At 47.0% G+C, this 15,656-nt stretch overlaps 1 protein-coding gene across 2 annotated transcripts in view; it reads right to left on the reverse strand.

Annotated features, from left to right (window-relative positions):
• AGPAT1 (1-acylglycerol-3-phosphate O-acyltransferase 1) overlaps positions 1 to 15,656 on the reverse strand; it is a 249,357-nt gene that overhangs the window by 53,995 nt on the left and 179,706 nt on the right. The gene's annotated exons all lie outside the window — the stretch shown is intronic.

Raw genomic sequence — 15,656 nt, forward strand, 5'->3', positions numbered from 1 at the left:
TATCATGAACCGCAGCCAGTCTAGACTGTATCAGTGTCTGAGGGATAGGGACTGGAGTGGATCTTGGTGCTGGAATGAAAGTCTATATGGGCAATGGGTTTTACAGGTACAGACCAACCGGGAAAGATCCACCAGCTGTAACCCAGCTAGGACCCCATGCGGGTTTGTGGGGCCAGTTCTACCAGAGGGCGCAGCAAGAACACTAAACATGCGCAGCATGGCCTCCTTGAAAGCCTCCATCTGTTGCATTGTCGACAATAGTCTGGGGAAGTCTGAGCACCTCAGGACCAACTGAGGAATCTAATCCGTGACCTTGAGGGAGAGAAAGTTTAATCTCGAAGCGCTCATAATTTTTGGAGTCAGTGCAAGCAAAGCAGGACTTGGACTCAATGCCACAAGACTTGCATGACGATTTTGAATTTTAAATGAAACTGTCGCAAGAATGCCACTGTAGCCTGGTCTGGGCCTGTGACTTGGAGCAGGAATAGGACCGGTATGAAGAATGCAACTTTTTCTTGCATTCAGTGACTTCGCCTCTCATTCTCAAATCGCCTTCAGGTACATTAAGGCACATTTATCACACACCTTTAAGTTGTGTCCACAGCCCGGGCACCCATGGCACACCTTGAGCAGGACCATGACTAACAATAAATACATAATAATCTACTTCCTATAGGCAAGGCTTGTATCCCATTGTTTTCAGTGGGGACAGCATTGCTGAGCATACAGTTTAACGCAGTCATCAGTGAGAGTGGAGCTCCGAATTCGTGTCGCGAGTTGCAGAAAAAGAAAGGAACTGACATCAGTGCGAATAGGTGAGCTAATATACGGGTCTACTCCATCACTTCAGGGTGGTGGTGAATTTCTAAAAGAATAAGTGCTTCGCTCAAAGTTTTTCTCAAAAACCTGTGGCCAGCACCATGAAAATTGAGAATGCCAAAAATCAAGGCTTTGGAGTCTTGATTTCACCTCATGCCACTTTCTTCACCCTTCACACTCACTGACGTTTTATCTTACTTTTTCAGGTTAGTTTTCATTCCAGATTTCTTTCTTCATTACTGTTTTTCTATGTTTCTCTTCTTCCTTCCTTGCCTGTTTTGTGTTTTTCTATCTCTTGCTTTGGGTTACAGTTTGATGAGGAAAAACAAATGTTGATCCCCAAAAATAATTGCTGTGGGTCCCACCAACAACCACTCCCATAAATCGAGCACGGCTACTCGTGAAGTATGGATTCAGCATGTAGCCGCTTCGGCACCCAGGAGTACTGAAACAAAATTCTCCTGATCCAGCTTAGCGGACATTCTAAGGTGAGGAACAGTATCCATCAGAAATTGTAAATCTGTGAAATCAAATGTAATTGAAAACTAAAGGCACAAGATGGTATAGAGGACCTCCTAACCAGCCGATTATATAGTGCAAAGCAAGCTGGTAAGCAGCAGTAAATACCAACACATTTGGGTATGAGGGATCTATTGGTCCTCATTCGGATCACCAGCCTTCTTGAGGCCCTTCATGTGTTGATCTGCTCCTGCCATAAAGCCTAGGATACCACTGTAAGCTATGGACTATCACCTTCTTACATCAATGGAACCTAAGTTTCACAAAAATTCAAAACTATCATCCTCGGTTAAAACCAGGCCTGGGAGTAGTTTGTGAAGTTTTAATAAGCGGAACTCCGCAAAGTTATCAAAAAAACTCCGCAAAGTTCCACGAGTAGCGGAGTTCAGTGTGAACTGCAGCTTGTGCTGGTATTCCTGCCGCACCGGTAGGAATTCAACCGGAGCGGCAGCTCAAAAACTTAGCCTTCGCAATCGCAAACTTTCCGTTCACGATTGCGAGTGGAGAAAATACACCGCTGCACATCGCTAAGCGGAGTTTTCTGCACTCTGCGAGCTCCGCGTGCAGAAAACGCTGCAAACTCCATGAACAGAGCGAAGTTCACCGCCCAGGCCTAGTTAAAACACAGGACACCATCTTTAACTTTTAATGCTAAACATCTGATCAGTCATCACCTGCTTGAGGAGCTCAAAGTTCAGTTTTATTTCTCTTCTTGTTTGGGGACTTTCTCCTTGGTTGTGCTTCTTGAAGTCACAACTTCGCTTAATTCTGGAAGTTCTCAATAAAACCTCACATGTATTTCAAAGGTTCAGACAGCAATCCTGGTGTAGTACACCAACTGGAGTAGCACATTAGGGATATGACTACGGCTATCAGCTCCTTCCTTAGGATCCTATCCCTTTACCACTTTTAGTTCTGGAGTATTCTGCATCGTAAAACTGTGTGTTGTGGACAAAAGATTAATCAAATGATTGCATTGGACTTTGTGCCACACGATCGCCCCAGTAATACTGTGACTAGTGCCTGTAAGGGAAGCTGAGGTAAACATGATTTGTAATAAACTCGGATATGGATAAAACACACCTTCCTAAACAAATGCAGCACGTAAGTGTATGAAAATGGGGCCAATATCCCACTTGCACCGTCCAAATACATTAAATACCTTTTAAAGAAATCTTAACATAGCTTTATAGGCAGCACAAACTCATTGGAATAAATTTAGTCTGCGAAGAACATGTTTATCCCATTTTTCAGCACAATAAAGGTCTTGATTCATAAATATTCCAAAGGTGCAAACTAGCTCTCGATAGGCCTACATGTCATTTGTTGATGGGGAAATGCCTGCAAATCAACTGAGGTCTGTGGCCAACTGGACCAACTAAGCAGGTGGCTCTGCGGCTGCAGCGCAGTATCTGCTAAGCATAAAAGTATGTGGATAGAAGCTAGGGCACACCCCAAAGAACTGGGTCTGTGGATAAAACACTAATATATATATATATATATATATATATATATATATATATATATTCAATGAAAAAACCATAGGTTATAGGCCATATATAGTTAGGAATTAGCATTTACAAAACCTTATTTTACTCGCATAAAACCATTGAAATTCCATATATAGTTAGCTAACTATAAGCGCTAACTATATATCGCGCACCCGCAATCCACTGCTGATGATGTCACATATTACATCATTCATGACATGGTCAGTGACATCACTGATGACATCACTGATTACAACATCCAGTGACTGTATGTTTCTGTAAAGTTAAAATATGTTTCACATATTGAAGAATGAGTGGATGTATAAGTGTCTGGATGAAGAATTTAGTAGGTGCATGACTGACTGTATGAGTGAGTGATTAAATGTGTCTCACTGAGTGCATGGGTTAGTGACTAAACTGTCTTAATTCGTGCATCAGTATGTTTGTTGTTGTGTAAACTGCTGCTTGTGTTGATCAGTAGCTATAAGAGTAGCCATATGGGTTATTGATTGGTTGCCCAAATATTTGAATGGGAGGCTGAGTGTGTGTGTGGGTGGCTGGGAGGTGCGTGACTCTGTGCATAGATGTGTAAGCAGTTGATTCACTAGGAGTATGAGTTCAAGAGTGCATGTGGAAACAGCTATATGAGCGGTTGACTGTGCATGGGTGTGTTGGTGAGTGAATGGATTTCTCATTGCTACATGTGCAAGTAAGTACGTATGTAAAACACAATACATGTGAGAGTTGAGATATATAAATAACTGAACATAAGAGCCAGTGAATGTGTGAGTGGCTGTATCGATCACTGTGAGCTTGTATCAGGGATTATATAAGAGAGTAAATATGTGTTATTATATGTTTGAATAAGTAAGATGTGTATAACTGTATAGTTGAGGAAATGGAGGTGTGATTGATTCTTTGCATGACTGACTAGGTGTGTGAGTAAGTCCATGGATGAGTGACAGTCTGTGAGTGTCTGTTTATACTGAGTGTATGTAAGGTTATATTAGAGTCTGAAGAGGTTCATTGTATTATCACATGAGTGATGTGATCAGTGATGACAAATGAGATGTCATCAGTGATGTCATTTGAGTTGTCATCAGTGATGTCATTTGAGATGTCATCATTGATATCATTTGAGTTGTCATCAGTGATGTCATTTGAGATGTCATCAGTGATGTCATCAGTGATGTCACTGACCATGTCATGAATGATGTAATATGTGACATCATCAGCAGTGGATTGCGGGTGCGCGATATATAGTTAGCGCTTATAGTTAGCTAACTATATATGGAATTTCAATGGTTTTATGCGAGTAAAATAAGGTTTTGTAAATGCTAATTCCTAACTATATATGGCCTATAACCTATGGTTTTTTCATTGAATTTTCAAGGTTTTGTAAATGCAAATTCCTAACTATATATCCACTATAACCTATGGTTTTTTCTCTGAATTTCATTGGTTTTTTAATAGCAAATATGAAAAGCTTTAAAATGTCAAGTACGTGATAGATAAAAACATTTTCGTATTTATGCACGCTGATGTGCTTTGAACGCTGCCCCCCCCCTCCCCTCTTTTGCCTTTGTTAGTACTCTCTCTTTGCAGATACAGAAGGGTAGTTAACGCAGGCCTTTACCCCCGTTGTAATCCGTCGTACCTCCTTGTCTCTCCATTTGATTGATTGTTGTCCAAGCATTTACTGTTTTAGAATTGGTTCTCTTTGGATCATTCTCTATTTACAAACAAGCACAAAGTCGCAATACTCTGTTTAGTCTTTGCAGATAGTGAAAAATCGTGTAAAAAAATAAAAGTAATCGAGCAAAATCAGTAGGCCACTAATTGGATCTCTTTTTGACCTCGCTAAAATAGAAATATTAGGAACAACCCTTCTTGAGAAATACGAAAATAGTGAGATGAACTGAGCTCCACACCATGAGGGCTGCAAGACAGCTCGGCTCCATCACCCATCCCGCACAAAATAATGACAAACCCTATGCAAATATTAAAAATATAGACAACACACCAGCAAAGAAATAGGGTAAAACATTTTATTAAAAAACTATTTACATAACGTTGGTTTATAAGATGATGTCAGTAGTGGACCGATGTGTGAATAGATCGAAAACAGCACAAGGCTCCAAGATCCGGATAGCAAGCTCCTGGATGTTGGGTGCCATAGTTTAGAGTTCTGAATTTCAGCCTTTTTCAATGCCTGTGCTTTGTTGAATCAAAATGGCGGCTTGACACAAAGCTGACTCAAGCGTTGTTACTGATGCTATGCAGACCAAAACTGGTTTTCAGTTTGTACATTTTTCTAGATTTTTCAATCCAAGTTTGGTTGACTTTGTAGAACGATGGCTTCAGATTTTCAACATACGGTGTGGTGGCGCTGACTGGGAGGGGGCGCTTCGCTCCTGCCCCCTCCCCAAGTAAGATTTTCATACGTGAAAGTACGTTAATGGTTTTGGTCCCCGAGATGCTTCGATGTCACTACCATTCTCAAATAGCATAAGTTCTGGATGTTGGGTGCCATAGTTAAGAGTTCTGAGCAGCGCTTGTAACACTGTCTGAAGCTTATTTCCTCCTACTGCAGCTTCACTATTCTCAAAGTAAGTGAGTGTCGTTTGTGGACCTGACTGCATTAGAAAACAATATGATATGTTACCTTCCTAAACAGCTTGACGGAGGCCCCTGAGGGGCGCTGTGATGGCCATGGACTCGGAGAAGACGCTTGGCTCCGACACCCTCCCCAAGTCTTATAGCACTGGTGTAGCCTGAGATCGCCCCCGACATAGGCGGCCGGCTCCCGGGGTCCGGCGGTACTTTTTGCCTTTTGATGACTCTTCAATTCTGGACCTTGTCCCACAATCCGTTTGACCTGAAGACAAGCTGTAGTGAGGCGCCCCTTTATCGTTTTAGTTGCCATTCCGCCCGCTTTTGCTACACTGTACCTCTTCCGCCATTCAGCTGTTTTCCGCCCGCTCTTGCGACTACAGCGTCTCGCTCACCATGTAGTTGAGATGCGCCCGCTCTAGCGGTGCAGCGATAGGCGGCTGCCACAGGACTCTCAAAATGGCGGCCGGCTCTTCGGTTTTGGGCCTGGTCCACTAAAATGGCCCTGGGACACCTTGGAACTCGGACGCTTGTCTGCTAGGGCTTGGATCCCATTCTCGAAAAGCGTCCCCTCAGCCGTGAAGATTCTACAAAAGTCATGGGGGCCTCCGACTCCCGCAGGCTTCTGGTGGGGAGCGGCTGCCATGATTGCTCGTGGAATGGCCACGACGGAGCTACGAGATGGTAGTGGTCTCATGCTGACGCCAGCTTTAGTCTGAAACATCCAGAAACACTGTAGACTACCAATTCGATCAGTTCCGGTAGCGCCCCAACATGACCCGGAAGAGAAGAACTTGCCCTCCCCTCTTTGACTGATGGTTCTTGTTGCCTGTCCCCTCTGTTGTCATTTAACAGAACTTTTTGGACTGCTGAAAGGGGTTGTGTTCTGAACGCTGGTTGGTGGAGACATTTAGACTATATTCTTGACCTACGTTGTCGCGTAATGCGTTTTATGACACGCCGCGTTAGCGCACCCGGAAGTGATCCGAGGTGCGGCGCGCAGCGCGTAACGTAAGCATAACAGGTCATGTGACTTGTTAATAAAACTTTTCATTGGTTCATTTTACTTTTGTTAATTTAATGATGAAAAGCTTGGTCATATGACCTAAAAATTACGCTTTTTATTATTTTCGAACAATATTTTTTTTTCAAACATATGTTATAATATTCCAGGCTAATGTACTTTCCCGGAAAATTTACAACTGTCTGGCAAGTAAAATATATTCCTTTTTCGAGAAAAAGGGCGTTTCTTCCTTCCATGACGGAGCCGTTGAGTAAAAGAGATTCGGCCTGCTGTCTTAGTCGCCGATGCGCCTGATTATCAGATTCTTATCGATCACTTTATGTTGCAGACATGAAAAACACAACTGCCCTTGACCATTTATCTTTACTGCGTTCCTACATATTATACCTTTTATCCGTCATGTAATTGGACTGCTTTATTTCACTTGCCTTTTACTGATTCGAAAACAGTCACTAAAAGTAAAAACTTTACAAATGAAAATACTACTACCGTGTTTTGTTTTAAAAACCTTTATTGTGAAAATGTCAGTATACAAATACGGGCCTATAACCACGTGGGCCGGCCACGGAGCAAACTCAAATCGTATATGATGAGGAGACATTTACACTGTAGAAGAACGTAACGAGCGGGCCATTAGGTGACAAGAACAAAGGTGTCTAACAGTTGCGGTATCGGTGGACGTACATTTTGTAATTAAAATACGACAGGGCCACTTACAATAACATTTTCTAGATATACATTTGCGGGCAAAGAGTTACGAGTCCCATTTATACCGGCGCCATTTTGGGCGAGGCCGGGCAGGTCCAAGATATAGTCAAAATGTCTCCACCAACCATCGGCCAGACCAGAACCCCTTTCGGCCCTTTATGTTACAAGATGATGTCTTCCATTCAGAAAATATTGGTGGCAGCATTTTGAAAGGAAACAGAAACAGCCGTTCTCCTAGTGAGTTTCACATTGTTACATTTAGGAAGAATGTTGAAGAGTAGTATGTGGAAAATCTGAAGCCATTTTTCTACAAACTCTCAATCAGACTTGGATGGAAAAAAAAACCTGAAGAATGTACAAACTGAAAACCAATTTTTGTCTGTATAGCACCAACAGTAACGCTTGAGTCAGCTTTGTGTCAAGCCGCCATTTTCATTCAATCAATAGCGTCCCCCTGCACACATTCAGGGACCTGGTCGTGTCTTCAGATGAAACGCATTGTAGGAAAAGAAGCAGAAAGGAAAAGGAAAAAAGTTCCGCCGGACCTAGTGAAGCTGCAGCAGGTGCAAATAAGCTTCAGACAGTCTTACAAGCACTGCTCAGAACTCTCAACTGAGGCACTCAACATCCAGGACTTGCCATTCGGATCTTTGCGCCTTGTGCTGGTTCCGACCTATTCACACATCAGTCCACTACTGACATCACCTCATAAGCCAACGGGGCACCCCACGCCGACTTCCGGCGCAGCATTGTAGGATGGCCACACCAGTGCAGCCACTTGCTGGACACCACCTCGGTGCCATCCGGATCTCAGCGCGTTCGAGTCACTGTGCCGGAAGAGTGACCGGAACTCAGCTGAACACGCCGTCTTTCGGCGCAGCATTGTAGGATGGCCACACCAGTACGGCAATTTGCTGGACACCACCTCGGCGCCATCCGGATCTCGGCGCGTTCGAGTCACTGTACCGCAACAGTGACCGCAATTCAGCTGGACACGCCGTCTTTCGGCGCAGCATTGTAGGATGGCCACACCAGTGCGGCAATTTGCTGGACACCACCTCGGTGCCATCCGGATCTCGGCGCGTTGTGCTGCCTTCGGCCTATTCGCACATCGGTCCGCTACTGACGCCGCCTCACGTGCCAACGGATTTTCTACGCTTTTTGTAGCCCTATGTCGCATAACAGGTCATGTGACTTGTTTATAAAACTTTTCATTGGTTCATTTTACTTTTGGTTTCCTAAAGATGGAAGGCTTGGTCATATGACCTAAAAATAACACTTTTCATTGGTTTAGAACATTTTTTTTTCCCAAACGATGAAAGCCCCACCTTGTTTCTGGATCATTCAGACTGAAGCTGGCGTCAGCATGAGAGCACCACCATCTCGTGGCTCCGTCGTGGTCATTCCGCGAGCAATCATGGCAGCCGCTCCCCACCGAAAGCCTGCGGGAGTTGGGAGCCCCCAAGACTTTTATACAATCTTCACGGCTGAGGGGACGCTTTTCGAGAATGGAGCCCAAGCCCTAGCAGGCAAGCATCCGACTTCCAAGGTGTCCCAGGGCCATTTCAGTGGACCAGGCCCAAAACCGAAGAGCCGTCCGCCATTTTAAGAGTCATGTGGCAGCCGCCTATCGCTGCACCGCAAGAGTGGGAACAACTCAACTACATGGTGAGCGAGACGCTGTAGTCGCAAGAGCGGGCGGTAAACAGCTGAATGGCCGCCACCTGGGGAAGCCCTTCACGCCGCCTCCCCCCCCCCCCCCGGGCCGCCGCACGCCAATTTTTGGAGCAGCATTGTAGGATACCAAAACCAGTGCGGCAGTTTACTGGACATCACCTGGGTGCCTGTCGTACATGTTGTGTCAGCCATGTGACACTGGACACAGACCGCTACTGACGAGGCCTCCCCCCGCACCACCCGGGACGCCCCACGCTGTTTTTCTGTGCTGCATTGTAGGATCCCTAAACCAGTGCGGCACCCAGGCGACATCACCTGGGTGCCGTCCAGAACTCTGCACGTTGTGCTGCCTTGGGACTATTCGCACAACAGACCGCTACTGACGAGGCCTCCCCCCGCCCCACCCGGGACGCCCCACGCCAATTTTCGGAGCAGCATTGTAGGATCCCTAAACCAGTGCGGCACCCAGGCGACATCACCTGGGTGCCGTCCAGAACTCTGCACGTTGTGCTGCCTTGGGACTATTCGCACAAAAGACAGCTTCTAACCATTGTTGCTTTTTGTGTTAATAAATGTTTAAATGTTTTTAGTTTTTGTTCTGTTCATTATCGTTAAAAGTTAATAAAGTTTTATAACCTTACTTTGTTGGAGTGTTATCTATTTTTTGAAAAACGGGTGAATGGGGCCTTGAATCGGGTTATTGTCATGTGTGGGCTTTGGAAGTGTGCTGCTGCAGGATCGGACATTTCAAACTCAAATGCACGTTCTTTTTCTTACCTTTCCGAAGCATGGAGCGCAATAGCAAGCAGAGAAAGGGTGATGCACGTGTTGAACACTACCTGACCTGGCAAGTTGCTGGCAGTGCCCCCCCGCCCGCTCCTGAAAGAGGGCACACACACACCGCCGCCCCGAGTACTTCAGAAATCTTTAAAAGACCATGCGCTTGTTCATGAGGCTTAAATGGTTTATCACCTCTTCTAGAACCCCTACATCGACCCTCTGACGTTTCATGGAAAAATTACCATGTAACACAATACCAAGCCCTATCAGCTGAAACCCCCAAGGAATCGTGGGGCATATTAGCAAGGGGGTTTATCTCCGCTTTTTTGGCTTTAAAAACCATGAAAGCGGAGATAAAATTATTTCCCTATTATCAAGCTGTCGCTAACACCAGTTAGTGACACCTAAAAGGAGATAGCGACCATCTTGGGCCCGGCTTTGCATGTCAGTGATACTTATCACTAATGACATGCAAAGTGGCGTGCCAAGATGTTAGCGACTGGAAACAGTCCCTAACATCGCTACCTTCTATTACCAACTTTTGGAGATATTCGCACTAAGCGCGAATATCTCCAAAAGCTAACACCTGCCCTGAGCAGGTTTTAGCCATGTTATCCAATGGGAGGTGGATAACATGGCTAAGAGCATTAGGTCGATAATACATGAATATCGCTGACTTTTCTGCGATAATAGCAAGGTTTATCTGCGATAAAAATCGCCGATGTGCGGCGATAATTTTTGTCTCTAAACAAGTTATAGACAAAAATTATCGCTAGTTGTTAGTAATATGCCCCCGGGTTTTTGCTTGCAGAAATCGGGAGGCGGGAGACTAGCACTGAAATCAGTACTCACACGCCTGAATCAGGAGGATTGGCATGTCTGAATTCTCTACAGCTGGGGCCATAAACTACATCCGCAGGGGTAGGTGATAGCCTGGGACCAGCCTGGCATCTAAAATGGCTACCGTGCACGACAAAATTGTGGCATTCGAAAAAAGGCAAGATGGCGCAGCCGCTGGAAGAGATATATCAACATATATCAGCCTCCTCAGCCACCCTCAGGAAACATAGGGGATTAGGATATGTCTCCCGCACCCCCTTATACCTAGTACTTTAATTAACGAAGCACAAAATGGCGAATTCCCGTTTCGCTACCAGTTTGCGGCCCAGTTCGCGGCCCGTGAAGCGCTTCTACCGTGAAAAATCATTTTTTTTTTATTTTCCCCACGGGACCCTTTAATAACCCCAACAACATTCCTAGGGGGTCAAGAGGGGGATACCTTGCCCCCTTTCATTAAATTCCCCCTTAGTTTTTCACCTTTTCTTCTCTCTCGATCCTACCGAGAGACAAGATGGCGGCCGCTCCGGACTGTCACGCAGCAAAAAAAAAAAAAAAGCTCACGCACAGCCGCTGGAAGAGATGTATCAACATATATCAGCCTCCTCACCCACCCTCAGGAAACATAGGGGATTAGGATACGTCTCCCGTACCCACTTATAACTAGTAATTTAATTTACGAAGCACAAAATGGCGAATTCCCGTTTCGCTACCAGTTTGCGGCCCAGTTCGCGGCCCGTGAAGCGCTTCTACCGTGAAAAATCATTTTTTTTTTCTTTTCCCCACGGGTCCCTTTAATAACCCCAACAACATTCCTAGGGGGTCAAGAGGGGGATACCTTGCCCCCTTTCATTAAATTCACCCTTCGTTTTTCACCTCTTCTTCTCTCTCGATCCTACCGAGAGACAAGATGGCGGCCGCTCCGGACTGTTTAGAATGTTGACAGACACCGGAGAGCCAATCAGCTTTCTGCGCGCAAAGTTCCGATAAGCGAAAAGTAAGCGGACCGGATCGCTGCCCAGAGCGCTGTTACAGATATATATCTTGATTTAAACGTTAATTTCTCAAAAACTACTGGAGCACATATATTGAGACCTAGCAAAGGCACATCGGGCTAACAGTCCCTACAATTTTGCCAAGTTTCGTGCAAATCCATTCAGCCGTTCGAGCTAAAAGTGAGTCCAACCGCCCTATGGAAAACTCAATGTTAAAAACGCGTTTTGGGACCCCCCTTTTTTCTCAGCCCCCCCTTGACGAAACCCCACCAAATTTTCAGGAGCTGCTCAGAAACAAAATGTGCCATTTTCCTGAAAATTTCAGCCGATTCCATCCACAAACGCCAAAGTTATTAGACATAGAATTTTCAAAAGTCCCATAGGGAATTTATCCTAACTATATATACCTACTGGCGAACGCCAGTAGGTAATATATATATATATATATATAGTTAGTCTCCAACATACGAGGAGCTCGGTCTACGAATGAAGCTGTGGTACCTAGAGATATGGCGGGACTGTGGACCGATCAGGGTAATACGGACCATGTTATGTCAGTGGATAGAAGACACAGAACCTACAGAGCAGGTTGGTCTGTATGTGCAGCAATGGTTCATATAGAGCAGGTTATACGAAGAGCACTGCCACAGCACTTACGAAGAAGGGGGACCCATAAATGTAGCAGGACTGTAGGAAGGGGGGAGTCTCTAATTGGCGTAGTGTAGCACTAGCGACAAGCAGGGACTCTCTCTTCCTCGTCAGGGCTGAGGGTTACCTTCCAGACAACCTCTGCTTACCCTCTAGGTAGTGTGGCTTAAGCAGTCTTAGGCTAATCTTTGGGGCACATAGGGTTAAACATTTGCAATGTCACACCATCACAACCAACCCACCACACAAGGACACCAAACTGTATTCGTAAAAATATATATCTTTATATAAATTTCAAGCAGGCTTGAAAATACAGTCTTGATTCAATGCGAAAACGGTTCCAGTGTACTTTCAATTAAGTTGCCACAGTTCTTATCTTTAGCAATAATCAGTTAGTGATTCGGAACAGTTCTAGTTCAGCGTGAATCCCCCGCATGGGGATTCTGGGCTCCTTACGGTACTTTTCTCGGTCCTGGCGGTCTACCAGGATTCCTCCAGCGGTCCGCTGATCTCTCTGCGCGGCGTGGCGCGGTTGACGAGGGAGAGAGAGCGGGGGCCCTGGGAGCGCTCCGCACGCAGCTCCGAGGGCTGGGCAAGGCAGCGGGAAGGAAACAGTACCTTGCGGGAGAGTTGGTGGGGCGCAGGTCAATGCGGCAGTCCGCGTCGCGTTGTCTTCCGTCCGGTGCTTGGAGCGAGCAGCAGCTCGGCTCTGGCTCATGGGTTGACGTTGCTTTGTGGGCCGGGTTGCACGGGGCCAGCGCCTCTGGGTGTCCTGATCAGGAGGGCGCACTTAGGGGACAGCGCTCCTCGGCGCAGGCCTCTATCAATCCAGGCGACGTTCAGGCACCCCACGCAACAGCTGTTTCTCGGACAGCGGCGGCGCGTTCAGGGGTGCAAGACACGAAGGAGGGCCAGCAGGCACCGGGCGCCACCTCTCTTCACGTTGCGAGCTGCAGCTCGGGTCAGTCACTGTGCTCGGATCAGCTGGGCTGATCTTTACGATGCTTCTGGGCCAAGCAGGCGGCGGTCACTTTGTTTAGAGGGAGGGCAGCTCCCAGAGCGTTGCTGAAGAGCGCGATGGTCACAGCGCGCTCCGCTTTTCCTGGAGAGGCTTGCAGAGGGGAGACAGCGTCTCGCAGTGGTTCCTCTGTCAGGGGGTAGCGCCCACTGGTCCTGGGGCGCTGGTCAGGGGGCAAGTTCACAAGCAAGCCCTAGGAGATCTCTCAGCAAAGTTTGGCACAAAGTTTTACAAAGCAAAAGTCCTCTTGTAGTCTTTTCTTTTCCTCTCCTTCTGCAGCAAGGCACCAGACACAGGCAAGAGACAGCACTCCTCCTTGTCCTTCCAGGTCCTTCTCGTCGGGCAGAGTTCCTTCTGTAGCACAAACAGGATCTAATTTACAAGGAGCAAGGCTCTTTCTTTTATACTGCATTTCTTTTGTTCTTACAGGCCAGGGGGGCCTTTGCGTAGCCACTTTCAGTCCTTGAGTACCTTGTTGGGTGCAATCCGGCTTCTGCTTTCAGTGTGAGGGGCAGGCACATCAGACGCTCCACAGGAGGTGGAGCCAGCATTGTGTGGACGGGGGCAGCCAGAAGTACCTTGTAGATTGGGCTTCGCCCTTCCTGGGCCAGGTGCCGGCTGAGTCATCAGTCGCTCCCCAGGAGGGTGGAGCCAGCATTGTGGTGCCAGAGCACAGCTAGATTTCGAGTCAAGAGCCACTCCTACCTCTTACTAAGGTGTCATCTGCGCATTCACCACCTGTCATCCCCCAGCCCTGTCACTCACACATCCCAGACAGTCAGATACACATACCAGCAGAGGCGGGCTGAAATGGTTAGGCAAGCAAATGCTAACTTTCTAAAAGTTGCATTTGCAAACACAGGATATTAAAATAAACTTTACTAAAATAAATATTTTATTATTCTGAGTTCAGGCATACTAAACATGACTCTACCATGCTCCCTGAGCCTGCTGGGATTATAGAGTGTAATAATTCCAGCAGCCCATTCTGGCCTAAAGGAAGCAGGTAGCCTTACAATGGTGAAATACGAATTTAGTTGTAATTCACTACTAGGACATGCCACACACATCAGGGCTTGTCCTACCTCACACTTACAATGCACCCTGCCCTCAGGCCTACCATAGGGGTGACTAATATGAAGTCAAGGGAAGGTTCAGGGGCTGGCAAGTGGGTGCACTTGCCCAGCCAGCATGACAGTACGAGACTGCACGCAGGTTCTGCAATGGCAGACCCTAGACACATCTTAAGGCTGCTTCTGTGGGTGGCGCAACCAGCGCTGCAGGCCCACTAGCAGTATTGGCATTCACAAGCCCTGGCACTCCTGGTGCCCTTTACTAGAGACTAACAGTAAATCCAATGAACCAATCATGGACATCAATCACATGTACAATTTACAGTAGGGAGCACTTGCACTGCGGCACGGGTTGGCCGTGGCGCAGTGCCCTGAGTCGCGGAAAACCAGCAAAACATCGGAGGCACACCAGCAAAAAGTGGAAGGGAAACTCACGCCAAGGTGCCAGGTCTAACACGTGTCCCCTCCAGCTGAAATGTGGGGGAAACTACCCTTCCCCAGGGAGTTCCACATCACTAAGGCGGAAAAATCCGGACAGACCATCAGCATTGGCGTGATCTGTGCCAGGGCGGTGTTCCACCGTAAAGTCCATACTCTGTAGAGAAATGGACCACCTCAACAGTTTCGGGTTCTCACCCCTCATTTGCATCAACCATCTGAGGGGCCTGTGGTCCGTCTGAACTCGGACGTGAGACCCAAACAAGTAGGGTCTTCGCTTCTTCAGCGCCCAGACCACAGCAAATGCTTCTCGCTCTATTGCACTCCACCTACTTTCCCGTGGAAGTAACCTCCTACTGATGAAGGCTACGGGTTGGTCAAAGCCCTCCTCAGTCATCTGTGAAAGAACAGCCCCTACACCATGCTCTGAAGCGTCTGTTTGCACTATGAATTCCTTGGAGAAATCAGGAGCCAGGAGCACGGGCGCTGTGCACATGGCAGTCTTCAGGGTGTCAAAAGCCTTCTGACAGGTGTCAGTCCAAATCACATTCCTGGGCTGCTTCTTCGAAGTCAGCTCTGTCAAGGGGGTCACAATCATGCCATAGCCCTTGACAAACCTCCTGTAATACCCAGTGAGCCCCAGGAAGGCTCTCACTGCAGTCTGGGTCTTCGGAGGTTCCCAAGCCAGGATGGTCTCAATTTTGGGTTGCAAGGGTGCCACCTTGCCACTCCCCACTTGGTGTCCCAAGTATACCACTGAACCCTGCCCAATCTGGCACTTGCTTGCCTTGATTGTGAGGCCTGCTCTGCGCAGGGCCATCAACACTTCCCAGAGGTGTCGCAGGTGTTCTGGCCAGGTGCCACTGAACACCGCGATGTCATCCAGGTAGGCGATTTACAAAAAGGGGGGGGGGGTGATGAACAGAGTGTCTGAGTTAAACAGACCACTCTTACCCAGTCCAAAGATCAGGGCTTGATCCATCACCGTTATTTATCTCACTGCCCCATCCCAGCTCA

This window comes from Lissotriton vulgaris, chromosome 5 (assembly GCF_964263255.1).
Source record: "Lissotriton vulgaris chromosome 5, aLisVul1.2, whole genome shotgun sequence".
Taxonomy (NCBI): Eukaryota; Metazoa; Chordata; class Amphibia; order Caudata; family Salamandridae; genus Lissotriton; species Lissotriton vulgaris.